Source organism: Panthera pardus, unplaced genomic scaffold, assembly GCF_024362965.1.
Source record: "Panthera pardus isolate Hobbes unplaced genomic scaffold, ASM2436296v1 HiC_scaffold_26, whole genome shotgun sequence".
Lineage (NCBI taxonomy): Eukaryota > Metazoa > Chordata > Mammalia > Carnivora > Felidae > Panthera > Panthera pardus.
In genome coordinates this window covers 28,493,172-28,517,376 of record NW_026526832.1, presented here as the reverse complement: position 1 = coordinate 28,517,376, position 24,205 = coordinate 28,493,172, and the positions used below count along the sequence as shown (strand labels likewise).

General features: G+C 49.0%; 1 protein-coding gene across 6 annotated transcripts in view; it reads right to left on the bottom strand.

Moving 5' to 3' along the window:
• The window catches only part of CYRIA (CYFIP related Rac1 interactor A), a 106,652-nt gene extending 82,517 nt beyond the window's left edge, over positions 1 to 24,135 (bottom strand). For 3 of the 6 annotated variants that reach the window (XM_053891137.1, XM_053891141.1, XM_053891138.1), the window contains exon 1: positions 24,020 to 24,135. The gene's annotated coding sequence lies outside the window, so the exon portion shown is untranslated. The remainder of the gene's footprint in view (positions 1 to 24,019) is intronic. The other 3 variants (XM_053891139.1, XM_053891140.1, XM_053891142.1) reach the window with 3 other exon arrangements.
• Positions 24,136 to 24,205: the final 70 nt, after the last annotated feature.

Below are 24,205 nucleotides of genomic sequence, written 5' to 3'. Positions count from 1 at the left end.
CAGTCTTGCTCCCTGTCATTCCCTCAGTGCCCACCAGGAATAGTGTTTTCAACGTACTTGTTCGATTAACGAAGACATGAATAAATGCCTTCTGACTGTCTCCTGCCCGGACCAGTTCCACAATATAAGAATATATTCTGAGAGGGGCGCCTGGGTGGCGCAGTCGGTTAAGCGTCCGACTTCAGCCAGGTCACGATCTCACGGTCCGTGAGTTCGAGCCCCTCGTCAGGCTCTGGGCTGATGGCTTGGAGCCTGGAGCCTGTTTCCGATTCTGTGTCTCCCTCTCTCTCTGCCCCTCCCCCGTTCATGCTCTGTCTCTCTCTGTCCCAAAAATAAATAAATAAATAAAAAAAACGTTGAAAAAAAATTTTTAAAAAAGAATATATTCTGAGAAACAACTCTCCACCAGACTTGTCCTCAAGGCAGAAAATGCATTAGCCCTCACTTGCCCTCAGCGCCTAACACCGTGGCCAGCTCCCAGTAGACATTTGACGGACGTGATGCCTAAAAGTCAAGTTCACCTGCCTGCAGGACAGGAAGTGGTGAAGGGCACTGTCATAGGTCCCTCTTGCTGAGTCTGTGTGCCAGCACCTCAGCGCTCTCTGCTCTGCTGCTGTGATCTGACCCAGGGTAGTGAGCGGGCACAGGGCAAAGTGGAACACTGGACCTGGCTGCCTGTGCACCTGCTCCACAGAGCGGTGATGGGAACCAGAAAGGCCCTGCGCTAGGACCAGCCGCTATAGTGGACGGGGTGAGTCACAGAGGTCTCAGTGATGCAAACATCTAGAGAAAGGACATCTTCACAGGCTGTGGTGAGGATTTGCAAGACCCTTTGAAGGTTGATCTCACTGATTTGACCTCGGATGACCATTTCTTCTATGGGAGCTGCCTGCCACATCCCCCAGTGAGATGTAGCTTATCACGCTATTCGAGAGGCATCTGTCAAGCGGGTGCTGTGGCTTAACCACTGCTCTCTGTGAAAAGCTTCCTATAAGCATGTTTTCTTCCCCAAGCAGACGTTTGTGAAGAGACTTGCCATTTCCAAACTCAGAAGCATGATTAGGGACTTTGGGGTCTGATTAGAGTCAGGAATGAATCGGGCTGGAGAAGCAAGTTCCTTGGAGGCCACACTTAGATAATCACACATAAGATGGATCCCACATTGCTGCACATGCTCTGTTCTACTTGTGGGGGTCTTTACCATGGAAGGGGGCGATTAGTTCTATGGAAAATAAGAAAGTAGAGCAGAAACCCAAAGCAGGACATTCACTGCCCTGCCACCCGCACACACACGTGCACACACACACACGCAAGCTGCAGCCACCAGGCCTCCCAGAGACCAGCAGCCGATTGGATTTCTCTCATAAATGCAGGACTTATCAAGGAAATCAATTAACATCAAAATGAAATGGTATAAATTCCAGTTTTCACTGTGGTAGAAATCAGGGGGGCAAGGCATTCTTGCATCCAAAAGTCACATTTCAATAGAACTTGCAGACGTTCCCCGGGGACACGGGAAAATAAGGAGAACATACCCATGAGAACAAACATTCTTTTCGTTTGTCGCCAGTACCAGGGCACCTTTATGACCAGTAGCAAAAATCACACGACTTATGTTCAGCATCTATCAGCCTCTAAGTTCATTAGCTCACTTCTTCTTGGCTTGTATATTTATTTGACAAAAAGCTAAGGTCTGAAGGATGTATCCTGGGCCGGTGCAAAGGGTATGGGACTTGGGTCAGAAGTCTTGACCTCAACTAAAACCGTCTTGAATGGGCACCTCTGCTCTTTAAGCGTCAGTTTCCTTGTCTCATACAATGAAGCATAAAAAATTGCCGCGTCCACCCCACAGGCCTGCCGAAGTCGAAATGAGCACCTGTGATGAGACTTTGTGCAGTGTCTGATAGGTAATAGGCCCTCCTCAAAATACGCTGACTCTGAATCGAATGCCACGCTGTTACATGAATCCTCTCCTCTCCAAGTGTCTGTATGATTGGAAAGGAAGATGGAATCCATTCACCTCTGACTCCAATATAAGGTAGAGACTAGTTAGAGCTCTAAGATGTCACAGAAAGACTGCTCTGGAAGGTCAAACAAAGCAGATGTTGTTTACAGCCAGGGACATCAGAGAACGCTTCCTGGAAGAACAGACACTTGATGTAGCCACATGCCACGGTTTATTTTAAAGGTTATGGATGATTATTCATTGATACTTTAAGACAGAAAACTCCAAGCCATTACGCTTGCTAGTTTGGAGGGGATAGGAAAAGAAAGAGAACATGACAAAGACCTTGTCCCTAGGTCGTTTATAACCTAGTCGGGAAGAGGTCATGTGTGTGTACACATGTGCACACACATACACAAGTCCTTTGTCTCTGACAATTTGTGACAAATGATTAGGAACAGTTCAGAAGTTTGAGGCCATGCAGTGCGAGCAGCAGTGCGTAGGGAGGTCTCAAGGAGTAACCAGCTAACTCTGGCTTTTCCCCTCTCTGGGCATCAGTATCCCCATCTGTAAAATAGACGGCTTGGTCTAAATCAGACTTTTCTCAACCATGTGGCAAAGATGGGCTAATGTATGCCCACAGCCGTGGGAGACAGCTGGTGAGCTCCAGGTGGCCAGCGCCCCCCACCCCAGGCCACTCTCCTGTGGCCACAAGCAGCTTCATCCATTTCCTCTGTGTGCTGTACAAATGGTACCATTTTCCGTGTGACCATGACATGGACCATTTTAGAAAACCCTTATTCCAGATGATCTCAGAGAATCTTGACCGTCTGATCAACCTAGCAAGCGGAGCTTGAAAATTTTCCCGAAAATGCAGGACCCCGGAAGTGGCTAAAAGCAGTCTTAGGAATCGAGAGAAACTGATCCGTGCAAGGGGGGCCTGGCCCCGGCAAGTGAGGCCAGGCCTCCCTGCAAGACCAAAGAAGGCACGTCCACTACTGAAGCCTCCTCACTGCAGCTTTCAAGTTTCTTTATTTGTATTTATATTTATCAAAATGGCCTCTGTGATGGCTGGTACCATGTGTCAACTTGGCGGGACATGGGGTGCCCAAATACCTGGTTAAACATTATTCTGAGTGTATCTTTGAGGACGTCTCTGCATGAGACGAACATGTGAATCGGTCAGCTGAGCAAAGCAAATGTGGGTGGGCCTCATCCAACCCCTTAAAGGCCTGAATAGAACACAGGGCAGGGTAAGATAGAACTTGTACTCTCCAACGGTCTTGGAGCTAGCACATTGGTCTCCTGCTTTCCAGAAGCTCCATCATCTCTCCTGGTTCTCAGGTCTTTGTACTTGGACTAGAACCACACCATCAGCTCTGCGGGGTTTCCAGCTTGCCCAGTGCAGACCTTGGACTCCTGGGTATGCGTGTGTACCTTCTGTTGGTCCTGTTTCTCTGGAAACACACTAATCCATACCAGGTGACAGGGGAGGTGTTAATTTGCTCAAGCTATGAAACCACATCTGATATAATCTCCCTTCCAAAAGATGCATTACAGCCATTAACTCAGTTCATGCAAGTTAGAGAGGAGAAATTGAGCCTTCCTGTATCATCAGGGTTGATATGAAGCAGAAACACTTAAATACAGTCAATGGAACAACATGGGTCTGAACTGGGCAAACCCACGTATATGTGGATTTTGTTACAGCACCGTACTGTACGTGTATTTTCTCAATAGCATCTTTTTTTTTCTAGCTCACCCTGTTGGAAGAATATGATATATAAAGCATAACATACAAAATAGGCGTTGACTGCTTGTGTTATTGGTAGGGCTTCCAGTCAATGGTAAGCTATTTGTAGTTAAGTTTTGGGGGAGTCTAAAGTTATACAGGGACACAAACTCCTCAGGGGGTGGGGGCTTCTAACTCCCACTTTGTTTAAGGGTCAATTTTAATTAAGAGATGTCTAACTTTGAAGCGAGCCGGGGGCGCCTGGGTGGCTCAGTGGGTTGAGCGTCAGACTTCGGCTCAGCTCACGATCTCCTGGTTTGTGAGTCTGAGCCCTGCATCCGGCTCGCTGCTGGCGGCTCAGAGCCCGCTTCGGGTCCTCTGTCCCCCTCTCTCTCTGCCCTCCTCCTGCTCATGCTGTCTCTCCAAAACGAAGAACACATTAAAAAAAATTTTTTTTTAATTTATTTTTTAAATAAATTTTGAAATCCAAAGGACTTATGAGCGACCTGACTGCAGACCAGCACCTCAGCTTTCTCAGCTTCTCTTGCAGAGTTATTACAATAATCTTTGTAATAAAATTAGACCCGGCTCAGAGCTGAGTGCACAACGGGTGCTCAGTAAATGTTGGTTTCCGTTCTCCCTGTTACAAACCCATTCCACAAGGCCCTACAGGTCCTGCGCGACTTCCACCTCCCCCCTCGACCACTCCTGCTTCATTTAGTCCCCCCACATCCTGCCCGCCTTCTCCTCCTGTCTCTGAATCGGTAAAATATCCTCTGTCTTTTCCTTCTGCCTGGTCCAGTCCACCTCTCCCTGCAAACGCTGACAAGGCTCATCTCCCCCCTCCTTTCGGGAGCCTGCTCATCAGACCGCCTTCTCCGAATCACGCATATAGAAGCCAACCTCGTTCACTCTGCCCTCCCCCCCCCCCCCCCCCCACCGACCACCCAGCTCCATTTCTTCCCGTAGCGCTCACCACAGCCTACCAGAGTGCGCGTGTGTCGGGGTGTGGGTGTGTGCGTGCGTAATAGACAAAACCTGGGGTTTCATTGTCTTCAGCGGCAGGGAGATAATAGGTGCTCGGTAAATATTTCCGACGGAATTAGGGAATAAATGAATGAACGAACCTGGCTCGGTCAGCACGGTCCCGTTGCCAATGCACGCGAGCAGAAGTACAAAGGGAAAACATCCAGTCTCGGGGAGAGGCTGAGGACAGGGTGCTCATGGGAAGAGCTCACCCACCAGGCTCGACCACCCTGAGTTCTTCTCCCTCCCCCACCACCGCAGCGTTGCAGAGAAGGCCCTCTGCACAGGTGACCGCCTCTCCTAATCGTCAAAACCACCCTCACATACACGCTTTAAGCCACACCATAAAGGTTTTTATAAACAAATCCTCGCTCACTTTGGCCCAAGCAGCTAGGGCCGAAGTGCCCGCAGAAAGCTTGAGGTGATCCTCACGCAGTCGACGGCTACCCCCCCGCGGGGCCGAGGGCACACACTCCAGATCAGATCGGCTTCCGGGATCTGGCCAGAAGTCGTGGCCCCTCCATTCATCAGCTATTGTAACCGGAGCCCAACTGCTCACACGAGCCCCTGGACTTCAGTTCCCTCTTCCATAAAACGGGCATAAATAATAAGGTATAATTTCCACAGCTGCCGTGAAGAGTAAGGGAGACAGCGTAGGGGGGAACCAACCTGAAAATCAGGGCCGTGACCCTTGAACGACACACATCGGAGCTGCACGTAGAATGTCCTACCCCACTCATGCTCACGGAAGGGAAAAATGATCGCGTTGTAACTAAGGCCTCTATTTTCCCGTTACTCCTAAAACACAGCCTTCTAAACGAGCTGTTTTCTCTGGCTAATACCTGTGAATCCTGGTGACCAAAGGGTTACATATTGAAACGGATTCCGAAATTTCTGGACCCTCAGGATGAAATCGTTTAAATTCAACATGTTAGAGACAGGTGGATCTCAATTACAGAATAAAAAGCAGGATGACACTGCATTTTTTTCAAGTTTCGTAATACAGTTCACGCTGGCCTCTTAGAACATTGTCTACTCAAGGGGCGCCTGGGTGGCTCAGTCGGTTAAGCGGCTGACTTCGGCTCGGGTCATGATCTCGCGGTTTGTGAGTTCGAGCCCCGTGTCGGGCTCTGTGCTGACAGCTCGGAGCCTGGAGCCCGCTTCGGATTCTGTGTCTCCTTCCCTCCCCCACTTGTGCTCTCTCTCTCGCTCTCTATCAAAAATAAATAAATTTCAAGAACATTGTCTACTCAAGGTCTTAGGGGGAAAGATGATGACGGTTTGCAATCTCCTGTGTGTGGGATGTGGCTCCTACTGTGTGGGGCAATGGGATAAGGAGCACCTGCCTGCATTTATATGGAGCCCCCTCACCTGAAACGGGCTCTGAGCGTTTCTCCAGCTGGGCCCCACGCCTTCCACCGACAAGCAGGCACTGCTTGACCCAGACCCGAGACAAAGATGAACAGTGTCCCTGTGGAAGTTCCTTGTGCCTCAAATGAACATTGTTTCGGAAAGCTCTCGGCCCGAGTCACCCTCACAGCGATTTGAGGCCCACAGCCCGAACTGACCAGAAGTCCTGCCCAAACAGGAAGCCTAGAGGGTCTCCCTGACCGCCCAGGCTCAGGTACAACAGTGGTGAAGGCCCCAGACCTGAAGAGTTTTCCAGTCTCTGCACCGTGTCATGAGATTGTTCAAGACAGGAGCGTGGCCACATCTGAGGCAGGACCCTCCCTTCCTCACCGCCCATCTCAGTCCCTCCGTCCATGGGGTCCCACATCCCAGCCTCAATCCAAGACCTCGTTTCTGCTTTGGCTCTCCCTTTGGGGCCGAGACTGGACAGAGCTACTCATCAAAATGGATCATGAATGTCCTGCACTCACTATTGACAAGCATGGCTCCAAACCCTTCACATATATCACCCCATTAGCTCCGCCCAGCACCCCAGGAGGAAGATGCTATTATTATCCTTACTTTGCAGATGTGAACAATAAGACACAGAGAGGTTGAGTAACCAGCCCAAGCTCACACAGCTGGTGAATAAAGCAAGTGGTCCGTGCCCTCTGCACAGCCTCTTGCCCTGCCCTCACATCTCGGGGTCTTCGTTTTCTTCTCTATATTTAGGAGACTACCGGCAAGATAGGGTAAGGACAACAACAAAAGACAGGAATAATCACATGTGCTTTGGAAAGCCCCAAAGACACCACAGTGGTCAACAGCACTATTATTACTGTCCCTGACAAGGACAGTAGGTCAACAATGCTGGGGACCCTGAGCTATGTGTGCCCGAGAGTTCTCCGATGTAATGGCATGAGTTCCAACCTAAAGGAGTAAAAGGCTTCAGAGATGTGATTATGCTTGCATTTAAGAAATACACTGATAAACCTGTTTATCTAGTGCACAGTTACAATCCGTGCTTTGCCAGATCTTCTCATCTTAAACAGACTGTGGAAACTTTAATTATATTTGGCTTTTGAGTTCCCAGAGAATTAGAGCAGCTGTGACCTCACGCAGTTATCCAGAACACCCGGTCTGTACCGGTTACCTATTATTTTCCGGGCAAGGTGTGAGGCTTTAGGTGTGAGGCTTTACCCCGAGCACATGGGGGTAAACGATACAAAATTTCTTCCACCCTGGAGCTGCTATCTCCTGGTGCAACTGAATGTTGGCTAGGTCGCGGTATTTCAGTTCACTAAAATATCAACAGGAAATAGAGGCTCAATCCTATTTTCCTAAGAATCTGACATTCCCATGTTGTTTAATAGGTTTACGAGGCATGGGTTAGGCGGCATGATTTTCTCAACTGTAAAAAGATTATATTGCCTTTCTGGTTGCCGTGTGACTTGCGTGTACTAGTCCCCTCCCACGGGAGGGAGGCACAGTTGACAGAGGACTTGGCCACTCGCCCTGTTTAGCAAAGGGAATGTAAGCGGAATAAAGCAGAAGCTTCAAGAAGCATGTCAAGCTTCTGCCACTTTTTGCTCACTGTCTTCCCCGTGATGACCATGACGCATCCCCAGAAGTGCCTGCCCTGTCGGTCCGGGTGGCAGACAGAGAAATGTCGAGCGATGCCACGGAACCAGCCTGTAGCCCCTGACGTGTGGCACAAGAGAGACGCTTGTTGCTACCAACCACTGAAATTTTAGGACTGTTTCTTACCGCCACAAACCTGGCTGATACACCACATTATGGCATATAAAATCATGTCACATTCACCGGTATTAGGTTAAGGACAGCAAAAGGAATTATGTCCATTTTGTGGATGAGGGCCCCAAGACCTAAGCGTGGTTAAGTGATGGGGGAGAATCGAAGAGCAGAGAGAGGAAAATAATGGACACAAAACCAGAGGCATTATTCTAGCCCAGTGTGATTAAAAACAAGGCTGACACACCATTAGGGTAAAAATCTCTTTCACAAACTACACGTTGATTAAAAGACCAACAAACCACGCAGGTTTCCCTGGTCTCCGGGCCATTTCCTGGCATCGGGGATGATCTAGCCGAAGAGCAAGAGACAGGCAGTGCGAGAAACATGGAACCCGAGGGCGGAGCTCTCATCTGCTTGAACTGAGCGGGGGCTAGCCTCAGCTCTTCTGCTCCATGGCTGAGGGGCACCACTGAAACTTTTCAGGGACAATAGCTATTCTTCTCCGGCCATGGCAAGGCTTCGTGAGCTTCCAGAGTGGCCTCGCAGCAGCTACGTGTCATGTAGCCCCAGGATGCCCATCACATGCCTGAAGCCAGCACTGGGAACAGTGTGTCATTTCACCAGGAAATCGGGCCAGAAAGACACCCTGACCTTAACACCTGGTCAGGGAGGTAGTAACTCAGGACAGAGGCTCACAGGATCTGTTCGGAGTGACTAATTCAGTTTTCTTGTTCCTATTGTTTTAAACCCAAACCTATTGTTCTTTGTCTTTGCTTTATTCTCTCCTTTCCCTCTTATTTTCACTTTTTAAAAAAGCTCCTTTCAACGGGAGTGAGTGAGTCACCCTAATTATTGATTTAGACACATTTCGGGCCGGCTTTACACGCGCCATCCCGGCGTACTGACATATATGGAAAGTATTCTTTAACAGCTAATCTCTTCACCAGAAAGCTCAGTTTCCAACAGCTATATTTGGGGGTCTGAGAGGGTTGGCACCCTGCATGTCGCTTTTCATTCACACTGTTGGTTTCCTACCCTTGACCCAAGCGAGGCTGACTTCTGACACGTCCCTCCCCGCTCTCTGCCCACAGATGCTATTTTCATACAGCACCCAAGGCTTTTCATATCCTGAGCGACATTCTGGCCTTTTTTTTCTTTAGTGTAATATGCACCAAAAATACAATCAGCCCCATAGCATTTAGGTGCACATCTACGTGTGCCTGTTTTTAAAAAAAAGTTTTGCGTTGAGCTGCAGAAACCAGACACTGATATAATGTCAGGAAAAGCCATTCCGGACGCTGGGAGAAAGCCCACACGGGCAGCCGGAGACATACCAGGAGAAGCAAAGCTTCTAACGATTGAGTTGTGAGCGAACTTTAGATTTCATCCAAACCTCTCACCTGGTACCACCTTGCTAATGGAGGTCGCTTACCAGGCATGTCAGTAACACTTTGAAATTTGTAGAGAGCTTTTTAACTTCTTTTCAAAGTGTGTTATGTTCATAATAACCCCAAGAGGGAGCATTACCAGGACAGAAGGTCAACTCCACCGGCGAGAGCCTGGCAAGGTTGTGACTTGTTTTAAACAGGTCATTGGTGTGTACAGAACTGACTCCCCATTCTTTCAATGTCACGTACTGTGAATTTTTATTCCCCTACTTTTATTTTTTTTAAGTTTTTAAAAAATGTTTATTTTTGAGAGAGAGAGAGAGAGAGAGAGTGAACAAGCAGGGGAGCAGAAGAGAGAGAGGGGGACAGAGGATCCGAATGAAGTGGGCTCCACGCTGACAGAGGCAAGCCCAATGTGGGGCTCGAACCCACGAACTGTAAGATTGTGACCTGAGCCAAACTGAAACGCTCAACCAGCTGGGCCACCCAGGGGCCCCATTCCCCACTTTTAAACATTTGCAACATGCATCTGAAGCCAGGACATTCAAGTGAGCTCATCTCAAACGCCCTGAATAAAGCTCTTCTAGAAGTCCCCGTAGAATGCAGGCTCTATGAGGGCCAGGCTGATCTATCTACACAAGCACCCAGCACAGTGTTTGTCCACAGTCCTTTCTCAAAAAAACAAAAACAAAACAAAACAAAAACAAACCAAAACCAAAACCAAACAAAAACAAAAAAACATTGTCGAACAATTGCAAGACAAACTATTCTTCCTCCAACTTTTCTTGTTTTTAAGCAAACCCGCCACCTGACAGGCCGGCTATGAAGGAATTACTGTCCTTCCCAACTCTCATGAATGAACGCTCTGCAGCTCACAGCTATGTCAATGGCATACACACGTTGGCACACACGTACATCTGGTTGAAAATCCAATTTCATCACTGCCTTGTTGACATCCCCCAATGGCTACCCACGGAGTTTAGGACGTCTGGTTTCAATCCCACTGCCCCAGACCCCCTTACTCTGACCCTACTGGGCCACTTTTACCAAGTGCTATGATTGGGCCAAGTTGCTGTAAGTCTCCTTTGCCCTGAAGATGCAGGGTTGCAACCGGGAGCAGTTTCTGAAGGCAGGAGCAGACAGCCATGGGCAGCCCCTCATGCTGGCAGTCACTGGAGGCCCCGTGCTTCTGCCTGGCCCTCTTCCCTTAGCCCATAGGCACTTCACACGTTCTTTCCCCACCTCAGAAGCAGCCCAAGCCTCTCAGAGACCGGTGTTCCACTCTGTGAGGGGAAACTCCCTACCGGGGAAAATGCTCTTTTCTCTCCAGAAAGGTCTCCAGAGTTGAGGCTTGCCCGGTCCTCGCCCCAGCAATCCTCTAAGAGAGCGAAGTGGTGAGTGGAAAGTCCTGGCAGGTCTACTGACACGCTTTGAGGGTTTCTTAAGGCTCCTGTTCTAGCCGGTGGTCACTTTTTGTAAACATCAGTCCCTAGCAGGGAACTGGGCCATCCTGCTAATCCCTGGGGATTTCTGGTGAGGCCCTCTTCCTCCTGACTCCAGTGAACCCCCCCTCCTCTCTGCAACTTTCACTTCCAGCTTTTTCCTGGCACCTTACTGTCTCCCTAGCAAGCCCATCCGTTTGATGGCTGTCCAAAAAGGAACTGCCTAATTGGAGTTTAGAAGCGGCATTCCTTCAAAATAACCTTTTTTTTTTAATCAAAAGGATCACAAATAATCTTTAATTAGAACACTTGGCCTTAAAAAAAGAAGAAAAGGAGCAGTGTTATAAACACTGCCCTCTTCCTCTCCCCTAGGCCTGTGCTGAGGGCTTGGGACGTGAAAACTGTGGATAAGCGGCCTTCCCTCCAGGGTGCACAGGCCAGTGTGGGGACGGGTCAGGGGACAAGGTGTTCATAAAAATACCGTGAAGGCTCGCGGTCAGAGGGAACACCAGGCGAGCACTGAAATCACAGGCCAGCTCCAGGCTGTCTCCCCAACCTCTCTGCCGGCCACTGCCCACCTGTCACTCTGCTACAGACCCCGGTCTTCTTGTGGCTCCTTCAACGGGCTGGGCACGACTACCCTGCTCACTCTCTTCCCGGAGCATGCTTTCGTTGGAAAGCTACGTGGTTCATTCTCTCACTTCCTACAGACCCTCCCTCATCTCACCCTTTGTGAGGACTTCGCTGACCCCCCCAAGTCCAAGTAGCAACTCTTCCCCTGAATTCCCCCACTCTCTCCTCACTCTGTATACCATCTCTACTCCATTTCTCTTCATGGAATATATGACATCTAACATAATCATTTTACTTGTTGACATGCTTATGGCCCACCTTTCCCCAATAGAATAAAGCTTCATGGGGCAAATTTTGACTGCTTCACTGTGCATCTCCCGAAATTGACACAGAGGAGAGGTCACCAACTCCCTGTGAGTTCCCAATAAATGTTCATTGAATAAGTGGATGGATGGATGGATGGATGGATGGATGGATGGATGATGGACGGATGATGGATAGATGGATGGGTGGATGATGGATGGATGGATGATGGATAGATGGATGGATAGATGGATGGGTGGATGGATGATGGATGGATGGATGATGGAGGGATGGATGGATGGATAATGGATGGATGGATAATGGATAGATGGATGGATGGATAGATGGATGGATGGATGGACTTGGTGGGGAGTTGGGGGATGTATCCAGAAAAGGGTACTAAATCTTAAAGGACCTTTTGGGTTAATACAAAGCATTTAGAAAAGAGAACGCCTAGCCCATGCGTGATCTTGGGTAAATCATATTACCACTTTCTCCTCTGTAACATGAAGCTAATGCATTATATTGGCAAGTCTCTGATGAGCAATGAAACTAAAACAGTTCAGACTAACTAAAATGAGCTACGGATGGCACAGGCTAATGCAACATGGGAAGAGACAAGAGGAACCATGCCTTTCTCCACAACCACCAAATCAAGTTCTAACCACAGCAGACAGAGACTGAAGAAGCCAGGCACAATGAGGGTGAGAGCTAGGTGGGTCGGCTGAACTTGATCCTGTTTTCAACAAGGGGTACTTTGGTCCTAGGCCAAAAGCAAAGCCCCCAGCACGCTATAGAACTATATTCTAAATTGTTAATTCAAAAAGCAAATCACTTTTCATATGCTACTTGCCTTTATGCAAATAACTGCATCTCTCTGAGCCTTCGTTTCGCCATAAAATGAAGCCCACATCTTCTCCTACTAAGCGACATGTAAAAGTTTCTAGAACAGTGTCTGCCACTTTGAAAGTGCACAGTAAAAGTTTTCTGTATGGAAATACAGTATTTGCACGCAGTTTACATGAAAGTAGGGAGATCCATGGGACTCCTTTCTGGAAAAAGGCAAAGAACTCCAACTGAGTGTATTTTCTGGGGCTTAAGTAGAGTCATGGCAGGGGAAAAAATTGTATTTTCTTAAAAAAATAAGATTGTGGCCTGGAAGCAGTGTGAACTATGTGGTGTGGGAAAGTGTAGGACTTTGAGAGCCAGGCAGATTTGAGCCAAAATCCTGGTGCCCCATTTTCAATCCTGTGTCTTAAAGCGAGTTTTTAAAACTCTTTTGCTGGGGCGCCTGGGTGGCTCAGTTGGTTAAGAGTCCAGCTTCAGCTCAGGTCATGACCTCACGGTTTATGGTTTATGGGTTTGAGCCCCGCTTCAGGCTCTGGGCTGAGAGTCTGGAGCCTGCTTCAGATCCTGTGTCTCCCTCTCTCTCTGCCCCCTCCCACTTGTGCTCTGTCTCTCTGTCTCTCAAAAATGAATAAACGTTAAAGGGAAAAAAACCCTCTCTTGACTTGATTGTCTTTATTTTCAAAACAGAAATAGGGGCACCTCCGCGGCTCAGTTGGTTAAGTGTCTGACTCTTGATTTTGGCTCAGGTCACGATCTCTGAAGTTTATGAGTTCAAGCCCCATGGAAACAGCACAGAGCCTGCTTTGCCTAGGATTCTCTCTCTCCCTCTCTCTCTCTCTCTGCCCCCCTCCCCAAATAAACACATAAACTCAAAAAGAGAGAGAGAGAGAGAAATAAATATATCTACCTTGCAAGGTTGTCTATAAGGTGAAAAATGTATATAAACAGATGAACAAAATAGAATTAATAGGTGCAAAATGCATGTTGAAAAGCATAATTAATTTCTACTAATATAAATGAAAATTTGAGTGTACTTTGAACAATGAGGGGCCATGTCGGTCCTGGGTAACCTGTATATCACTAGGCAGAAAAAATAATTCATGTTGCATATACCATGAAATATCAAACATACCATAGCTATTTTTGTTTATATGAGCTACTCAAAGTATTTCCTGAGGTTGAGGCTGAACAGATAAATTTATACAAGCCACAACCTCACTAGCAGGTTACCCAGTGAACAGTGTAAAAGGGAAGCAGGGGGTGGAGTCTTGACACAGTGTTTGAAAGGAGGAAAAAATAAGAGATGTGCACATAGCACTCCATTCATCGGGCACACGCTTACACAACCCTCTCCCTCTCCCAGAGGCAGCCTTGAGCCCGGGAATCCAGAGCCAGGCTTCCCTCATCGACCCAGACCCAGGATTCGCTTTACACTTCATCCAGTGAAACCCACTCTTTAAAGAGGGACTGGAATCCAGGGGGAAACTCAGTTCTCCAGAGACTCCCCAGGCAGTGCTCCCTCCATATCCCACTAGGTCTCCCTGCTCCTTGGAAGCGTAGGAAGCAAAACTGAGCAAGGATTCCTAGCTCCCTTCCTAGCTCCTAGCTCTTTCTCTGCCCTCACCTCCGGGCTCCCGACGCTGTTTTCCTTCAACGAGGGGACCAGAAAACCATGTTTCCTGGGCAGAGGCAGCTGCCACAGTGTCTCTTCGGGGTTTCTCTTTCTCCTTCTCTTCTCTTTCTCTTTCATAACCTTTTCCTACGTCCCCCAACCAGTTAGTAAATAAAACTGAATATTTTCCTAGTCCTTTATTTTTTTTCAAACCTATATTAGGCTCTTCTTCCATTTATTTTTGTTTTTAAAGTAGTATGCTCAAATGATTTGAGTGTTTTCAAATATGTCCAGAGTAAGATTTGACAGGGTCCTGTGTTTCCAAAGCAAAAGAGTTAGACATTTCTCCCTAAAAAAATGTGATCTGGTTGCTTCTTGCCAGGGAACGTCAGAATTGCCTATCTCAGTGGTGGTCCCCGGTCCTTGAAACACAAAAGGCCCCCTAGCCCCATGGGAGCCCCTCAGCGGTCAGTTCCTTAGTGAGCTACACAAAAACCAGGGTTCAAGCTGAGGGGGAGCCTTGCTCAGAGAGCACCTGGCAAGGCTCTGGCCTTGGTAACACCTCCCTGAAGTTGAAGGGACTCCCCATCTTGCACACACACATACACACACACACACACAGGAGTCCAGGCCTCTCAAATTTACGAGGACCAGCCAACCCCAGGAAGTACCCTGGGGAACTTCAGGACCAGGGTGCCCCAGTGTTGACCATGTTCACCACTCCCCAGTGGCTCCCACAGTCTGCAAACTGAAGGGCCTCAGGATCCTAAAACTCAAGGTCACTTCTCCGTTGTGGAAACCCCCTGTCCACAGTCAGGCCCCTGGTTCCTATCATGAAATACTGCCAAGTGAGAATCTCCTGGATGATCAGGGTGGGTGCTCAGATAGGAGCAGAGCGACCGATTTCTTATACGTCGTGAGATCCAGGAGGACATGCGAAACATTCAACCTGGCAAAAGCCAGAGGTATGATACATCAACTGTAAACTTAAAGGGCAAAGAAATAGAGAAGGAGAGAGAGAATAAGGTTGGTCCCCAAAGCCCTGTACCTCCATGTTCTATAATCCATATTTAGCCCACAAAGGTGCACACTATTTCAGTTCCTTGGGTAGACCTCCCCTGGTTCCATGCTCTACAACAGGGAATTTTCACTCTCCTTCCCAACACCGCTTCAAGAATGCCTAGCCATGACCTTCACTACAACCCCAGTCACGAGAGCAGCTGCTGGGATGGCCACCTCCAGCAGGGCATCGGTCACCTGCCGCGCATGCTCAAGCATTGAGTGAGCCCTCGCTGGGCATCAGTGCAGGTGGATCCCACACAAACCAGCCCCCACCCCCGAACCGGAAGATCGGAGTTGTGAGAAGTAAAGGAACAGCCGGAGGAAACCGACGCACGGGGCAGGGAAGCCTCTTGCCTCCCCCTGGCCTGCACGGAGGCCCTACGGAGGACTGAAGCTTCAAGAACACAGCCAGCAAGCCGCTCAGCGCTTTTCACTCTGATGGGGGCCCCCACCTCCACCCTAGCCCTTCACAGCGGGGGAAGAAAGACTTAATTTACTTAGAAATAGAGTTCCTGGTGCCCAGAGAAGGGAAGCAACATGCCCAAGCTGACTCAACAAGTCAAAAGCAGACCCAAGATAAGAAGCGAGACCTTCTCACGCTCTGGTTACCGCTTTCACTTCCCCATGCTCCCTGGCCAGGCCCCGGTTCCCTCTCATATGGCTGAAATGATGAGTAAGATTTAAAAACTCCCTTCTACCTTCCTCCAACGGCCAATGATGAAACTTGCCTAGAAGCCACACTAGACCAAAAATTCCCAGCTTATTTTTAGTCCTATGGAATTTTTTTAAAAACTTACTTCGTCCCATTGAAACTCTGGAACCTATTCTTCAAAATTTTTGTTGTTATTGCTGCTGCTGTTGTTTTGTGTTTGTGCCAAGAATGGTCATTTATTTCCTATTACGGTTGACCCTTGAAAAACATGGTCCACTGACCCACAGATTTTTTCAATAAATGCAGGACAGTAGCGTAAATCTATTTTCTCTTCCTTATGATTTTTCTTAACATTTTCCTTTCTCTAGCTTACTGTATTGTAGGAATACAGTATATAATACATGTCACATACAAAATACGCATTAAGGCTTTTGACGAGCACCAGATGAGCCGTGTCACCAAACCATCTAGTATCAAAGGCAGGACACTTGAGGGGCGCCTGGGTGGCTCAGTCAGTTAAGTGTCTGACTTGATTTTGGCTCGGGTCATGATCTCACGGTTCACGAGATCGAGCCCCACATTGGGCTCTGCAGGGACAGTGAAGAGCCTGCTTGGGATTCTCTCTCATCCTCTGTCCTCTGTCCCTCCCCCTCCTTCGCTCGTTCTCTCTCTCTCTCTCTCTCTCTCTCCAGGGAAGCTACGTGTTCTTTTGGGTTTATGAATAAGAGGTCCACAAACCCTTCTTTGATATTCTTTCCTTAGATGTACTTCTAAATTCAGAACCTTTCAGATTTTAGAACAATAATACAGTGCATGTACTATGTTATGTATACCCTGGCAGGCTCCCGGACACTCATCCTTCTAATGAAAAACTTATTCACCGAGAGTGGTATAAATGAAACCCATGAAGAGTCTCACGTACGATCAGGCCAGCTTTTGACTTCAAATGAGTTATGAAAAACAACACTTTAACTTTTCAGAGCATTTTGGATTTGGGACTTGCAAATAAGGGAATGTCAATCTTGCAACCTTATTCATTACATCTGAAGGTACCCAAGGGCCCAGATTTGAAACCTCAACACTTCAGAAAGAAAACACACATATGCACACTTACAAGATAAGAAAAAGACTAAGGGTAGGGAGACAGATTATAGATTAAGTTCAACACTTGTAATGCTCCAGCAAACAATACAGCCAGGTTCGATTCAAGTATAATATGAAGACTCACAGCTAGAAATATAAGCTCAGAGGAGTGGATCTGGGGGCTTTGTCGAGGGGCAATTCAGGAATATGTCCATCAAAGAAAAGGGAAGCCCCGTGTCACTTTCTACCCCACACAACAAATAAAGAGGAGCCTAAAAGAAGGAGCAAAAAATTTTTCAAATTTTCTTCAAAGACCAGGCAAAAAAAGGAGGCTGACACATGGCTAATTAATTTCTTCTTTCCAATATTCCTGAGACACAAATATCATTAACTTCAGTTCATAAATTACAAAATTTAGCAAGTCTAAGGAATCTGCCTAGAGGAAGAGCCAGGATTTCAACCCAGGTTTGTTTGTTTCCAGGTGCACACTCGCCCTGTAGCCCCAGGGATATTCGCACAGAACTTCCATGTGTATATTTCACCCCTAGACATCTCAGAGAGTTACAGTCTGCTTGTAGCTTTCACAAGGCTGAATTCTGGTCCCAGCCTTGGAAAAGTCTCTGATATGGGTTCCCTATCTATCTATCATCTATCTATCTATCTATGTCTTTCTCTTGACCTCAGTGTTTGTAAAATAGAGGAAGTAGACCAAAGGTGTCATTCTTGTTTTGACGACATGTGAATCTGTCATTCTGCAAGCTCAGTCCACGGTTTTCTTGTGCTCCCATGACCTCCAGCTGTCTCAGGGAGAAGTCTGAAAAATAAGTTATACACAACCTGCCTCAATTGGGTGGGCTCCACAGCTCAGCAAGGCCATATGCTGCACACACCAGAGGCTCAGCTCATTACTGCTGGATGGCATTCTCTGATGAAGTGGGCTAAGCAAAGGACACCCTCCAAGGACGTCAGTCCAATGCCGAGATGCCGGTCACAGGGAAGCACTGAAAACACAGCTATATTTTCTTTCCTCTTTTTTTTTTTTTTTTGCCAATTTCAAGGTGTGGAGGGAGGCCCATCTAGCTCTTTGAGATGAGGATTTTCCCCAAGACACATCTTTTTAATTCCACACTCCTCACACATGCACGGTTCTCATTTGTCCTACGGGTGGTGGAGAGAGCCCAGGCTTTGCAGGCACACAGGTGTGGCTTTAGGCGCCAGCCCGCAACCTTCCTGAATGAAATGGCATTCTGCAAGTTCCTTAGCACCTCTCCATTTCAATTTCTCCACCCAGAATGGGGCTATCTGTTTCCAAAGCTCATCAAAAGATGACTAAAAGTGACAATAAGTGCTCATGATTCCTGCTGACAATATCTACATGGTTCAGAAGCTGCCACGGCCCACGTGTTACCGAAGGGACCACAAGACTCAGAAGATGAGAATTTAGGCTGCTAGGGAATGGGCAGTGTGGGTGGAAGACCCCGGGTCTTCTCTGACTCCCTGTTAGTTCGCCCCCTGGCCACAACATGCTGCCACCCTATTCTAGGCTACTGGGACCCAGCCCCATGGTTGCCCCTGGAAGGGCCTATGTTTGGTCAGCGGGAAGGACGGAACTTGATGGAGCGTTGACGAAGTTGTGTGTTTCCCTCTGTTCCTCACCATCCTAAAATGATTGTGCATTTTCATTTATTCTAAGGCCTGGGAATCATCGAACCAAATTATTTTTTGAAAAACGTTAACTTAAGACAATTGCAGTAACCAAGGCATCTGTGAAGCCAAGCCCTCCATACCCATGTCAGCAGAGACCCTGGAATGTGGGAGGAAGCTGGTGACTCTGCTCCCCACCTCTGCTGAGTATCTGCAACCCTTTTGTCTCTCCCTGTCATCACTGGCTTTGACTTATTTCCCTGATGCTCGATCAGAACATGGTTCCCTTTCTGTGAGGGAGAGCAAGGTTTCTTTGCTCCTTGAGAGGATTATTTGAAAACACACCAGCTCTGCCTCGGCAGCCTTGCTGACTAAGGCTGCCAGCCTTGCTTCCTTCCCCATCACTCAGGAAAAGGAGCCCAGGGGCTTATTATGATCATTAAGCTAGATGTGGAAGGGTCCTCTTAAGTCATCAAATCCAACCTTCCCGTGTCACCAAGAGAGAAACCGACCCGGGCAGGGAGGAGCAGAGCTGAGAGCCACGCCCGGGTCATCAGCTGTCTACGCCACCCGTGCTTCCCTATCCCAAGCCTCTCAACCTGCAACATGTCAGGTGTATTTCAGATGCTCCGCAAACAATACCATGTGGACGGAAATGGACTGCCTTGCAGCAAGAGTCAAAACAATTATATTTCCCTCTTTCTCCGGCACACGAATGCCAAGCTGCGTTTAGCAATGTGTCTCCTGCTCTGCTTCCCCACGGAGTGAGAGCCAGCTGCGGGCAGGGATGATGCCACACTGATCACTACGTGCCATCTCTGGCAGCAGAGGGCAAGGGCCTGCCCTGTACGTATCTGTTAAATAAGTGAATGAGTGATCTCATCTTTACGCTTGATCCATCATAAAACTGCAATTAAATTCTTTGGGGGCACACCATTTCCCCGGTTTCATTTTAGAGATCTAATTATCTACACCATACAGAATTTTTATTGGAAAGTGAAGTCATTAAATAAGCAGACACCAGACTCTGGCCCTGAGATAATTGCCAATAGGAGCACATCTGTCCGCAGCGCTAAGCTGGACCAGGTAAACACATTGCTGGGGAACACGGCACCATTTTCACACCTGATTCTCTGGGACAACAGGTTCTCAGGCCAGGGAAATCGGGCTTCTGAATTCCTGAGAAAGGCTAGCGGTGAGTAATTCCACAATTGCTTCTCAATACTTTCCTATTCCTAGAGGTGGGTTCTAATGACAGTTATACAATCAGTCCCATTTATTTCAGTGACAAACCGGTAACCCGTTCGTGTGCAGAGGACACTCCTTTCAGCATCATCGAACACTTCCTCTTAACTTGGACATGTCAGATTCCTCCTCCATTCATCACCTCTCAGAATGAAGCCTCGACCAGCTGCAGAGAGCTCCATTAATGCTACGCTGAGAGCAAAACTCTAATAAAGTCTCTAAATACTTACTATGAGTCTAAGTTACCGACCAGGTCCTCCCCGTTAAAATCTGCCCTTGTTCTCCAAACACAATTACTTTAGGTCACTGACACACCAGCCAACGAAATGACAAGACTGTATACCAACGCACAAACAGCGAGCAAGCAGGACCCAGTTTTAAATTCCGGCTGATGGGCTCTGTGTTGTTACCTTGCCCCTCCCGGTTTCCTTAACTGTGAAAAGGGGCCGATAATACTAATGTCACAGAATTCTGGGGAGGATTTGAGAAAATGTATATGTGGTAACTTTAAAAAAAAAAAAAAAAAAAAAAAGGAAGCTACACATGCCCAGAATAAAAAGCATGAAGCATTCATTTGCAAGTATCCTTTGACAAAGGAGCCAAGAAACACAAGAGGGAAAAATGGTCTCTTCAATAAAAGGTGCTGGGAAAACTGGACCCCTTTCTTACACCATACACACATATAAGCGCAAAATGGATTAAAACCTTGAAAGTAAAACCTGAATCCATAAAACTCCCAGAAAATACAGGCCATAAGCTCTCTGACACTGGTCATGGCAATGAATTTTTGGATTTGACACCAAAATCAAAGGCAACAAAGAAAAAATCAACACGTGGGACTTTATCAAATCAAAGTACTCTCACAGATAGTAGCTTATCCTTGAAACTCAGAGTGTTCTTTGCCATTTCAAATAGGTTCCCCCTTGAGAAAACAAGTGTTGGGGATTTGCATAGAGTCCCCGTGTGGTAAAGGATCATTTCTCTGGTGAGAGATAACTCAAAGATTAACCAGCAGTTGAGGGTCCCGAGCATGGGCAATTTGCAACCTTCCCAGATAATGAGTGGATCTCCAAAGGCCAGAATTAGTCCAAAGAGCTCCCCACCTCTGCTAAGAGGACCCAGAGGCCTAGTACCGGAGAACTCTTTCCTAATCAATCAGACTAAATACTGGCAAGTGCACTACGAGGTGGGCACCATGCCAGACCCCATAAAGACATTAAGATCGTTTACATCTCAGAAGGCAAGTAGCGTTATTGCCATTTTACGGATACAAGAACTGAGGCTCGGTGTGGTTATCTAGTCCAGGATCCTACAGCTACAGAGTCTGGATTCATAGCTGACTCCCAAATCCACTTCTTTCCAATCACCACGCTGCCCTGTGAGGGAATTCATGCAGCCTCTGAGAAAGGATTTTAACCAGGATGAAATAGGAGCCAAGCACACGATGCCCGATTCAGCCTTAACGGTGACCTGGTCAAATTGTCATCTCTGGGCCCTGCATCACAGTGACTTTGTCACACCACCTCTCTGACTGTATCCTAAGGATCTCTTTCCATGTCTGACTACATTCTTTGAAAAAAGGAATCATGTGCATGTTTTTTGAAATCCCCAGTTCCCACAATTATATTTGGTGCCGAGTAGATGCTCAATGAATGTCAAGTAGGTGAACTAAGTGAATGCAACATCAAGGGCAGACAAGATGGCTTTAAGGAATGCCTCTAACCCTGACATTTCACGGCTTAATTCTTTCTAGATCAGTTCTAATCTCTGGGCAGTAGTTTGGGGTCTCCAACACTGGGATTTCCCAACGGGATGAGGACATTCAGGTGCTTCAGGCTATCGACTGTTCAAAGCACCCCCTATAGGCTACTCCACGCCATCCTTCAAGAGGAAGCTAACATGGATAGACGCGTAAACCCCATTTTAAAGATTTGAAACTGAGGCCCATAGGAGTGACGGACGCCCCCAGGGCCAACTTCGACAACGAGGCTGCTGATTCCCTAGTCTTCTCATGTTACCATTTGCTTCTTCAGAGTATTATTAATAAGCCTGGAGCATAGGCAAAGTGAAGGGAGAAAGGGGAGGGGGTGAGAAAGGAAGGGAAAATAAAAGGGAAGAGAGGAAGAGACAGGGCAGCTTCTCTGGAGAGTGTCACTGACAGCTGGCAATCGGTGACCCTATGGCCCTGGAGAACTCTGAACTCCTCACCCAGGGCTGGCTGGGGTGGGGAGCGTGGGTTTACTTGGCTATCCGTGCCCCTGACTTACCCAGTTGCAACTAGGCTCTGAGAGCAAAAGCAAACCGAATGTTTCTTGGTCTGAGTCAAAAACAGGAAGTCACAAGTGGCTTCTCTCCCCTCTCAACTTGGGTCTCCAACAGTTGGGGTCAAGGGTGCACCAAAGGACCTGACAGGGAGCTCCCTGGCAGCCGGCCTCTGTGGGAGTCCGCAGCACCTCTAAAACGTGGAGGTTGGGTTGCTCTGCTGCCCCGGGGAGTTGGGGGTTGGGGAGCAGGACCAGGAAGCCCACAGGGTGGGAAGGCAGGGAGATGGGCTTCACGATGCCAGCTCCATCCCTGAGTGCTAAAACCAGTGTGACCTGGGGGCAGTAGCTCACTGGAGCTTAGTTTCGTCATCTGCAAAGTGGGGACAGCCCCTACGGCACGGGGCTGTCGTGAACAGCAGCAGTGAGTCCCTTACCATACACAGAGCCCAGTATTAGCACCGAGGCAGTCTGCCACCCCCTGTGTGCTGCCCGCTTCCCAGAGATGCAGACGGGAGGGGGTGTGGACGGGTGGGTCCTCACCTCTCTCCCCTCACAGGAGCCCAGGGCCAGAAGGAGGTGAAGTTCTGCCAGCCCCCAGCCTGGGCCCAGTGCCCATGTTTATGACTGTTTATTTCAGACCAAGTAGAAAGGAGAAATTAGAGCCATAAAAGACAGGACAACAGACCAATAAAAACCAGCTCCCAGAAGAGTCAGAAGGAGGAAGAGAGGCAAAACTGTCACCATAGCAACACAAGACAGTCAGAAGCACGCAGGGAAAACAGCCCCTGTTCTGCCTCCTCTCTTCACAGCAAAGCCAGCCTGGGACCCCATTCGGAGCTCAAGGGAAAGCCAAGGACCCACCCTAAAGCCTGAGCCCCCAGGCCCAGATGCCCGGCCTGACCTGGCTGGCTGCCACCCTCCTCCTGCTGGCCCTCATGCAGTACGGGGTCCCAGCCCTTCACAGTCCCAGCCCAGCTTGCTGTGCCCTGGGGACTCAATGATATGCAGATGGCACAGGCCCTATCCAGAGGGATGGTGATGGGGAAAGACCGGAGGAAAAGTTTCCAACAGAGTAAGGCAGGAGGCCCACAGAGCTGTGGGGGCTACTAAGGCCCCAAACACTTGCCCCATTACTCTGCCCCAAGTCCTTGGGGAGCAAGCAGGGAAGCCAGCACATGGGTGAAGAGGCCAAGCCCAGAACAGTGGCCTGTCAGCGGCTGGGGGAATTTGGAGGATCTGGGGGTGGGGTCAGCAAATACCTCTAGAGGTCTTAAATGACAAAGGTCTTGGTTCTGGTCTCTGGGGACACTGGCCAGCAAGTCAGAACAGCTTGGAGAAGGACCTAGGAACCCACTGGCACATTTTGACAGAGGCTTCTTGGTCCTTCAGCTGGCAAGCAAGACAGGTGTCTCCACCGAACAGCATGGCTGGCCTGGGACCAGCCTTTTGGGAAGTGGGTCAAATTGTTCTCAAAGCTCAGGATCTGTAAAGTCCCTCTTGCCAGCCTGGGATTCTGAGGAGAAGGAAGTGATCTAGAGAGGAGGCCTGGGTCCTAGGCACAGCAGTGTGCTGGCTGGCTAAGAACATTTGGGCCAGGTGGCAGCAGAAAAGTCCAGGTATGCAGGCACTGGGGAAGCGGTCATCCTTGCCTCTCAGGCTGTAGAGAAAGATGGGGAGCCCGGGCCTCTGGTGGTGGGAAGAGGGAAGCAGAAGGATGGGGTCTCCTGGAAGAATGGCTCTGGAGCTGATGATACCTGGCTGGGGGCCGGGGATTGAGCGGTTGAGGGGTGAGGGGGGTGATCTAGAACACAAGCAGGAGGCAGTCCCGGAGAGCAGGGCAACGGGCGCACAGACGGACATCTGGACGGCGATCGCAGGAGAAGGGCTGAAGGACTGGGTTCTCGGCTCTCCCTCCCTCCCTCCCCTGAAGGCTGCAGGGGCATCGGGGGCCGGGGAAGGATGGCACGGTTCTCCCGGCGCCTCCCGAACCCCCTTCCCCGCCGACCCCCACCCGTGCTCCCCGCCGCGTCCCCGCCGCGTCCCCGCCGCGCTCACCCGGGCTCGCCGCCGCCCTGCTTGGCCGCGCGTCAGCCGCTGCCCCAGCCGCCGCCGCTGTGGACGCCTCTCCCGCGGCCGCCGCAGCCTGCGAGACGGCCCCGGAGCCCCGCCCCGGCCCGCCCCGCCCCGGCCCGCCCCCAGCCCGGCCCGCCGCGGCCGCCCCGCCCCGCCCCGGCCCCCGGG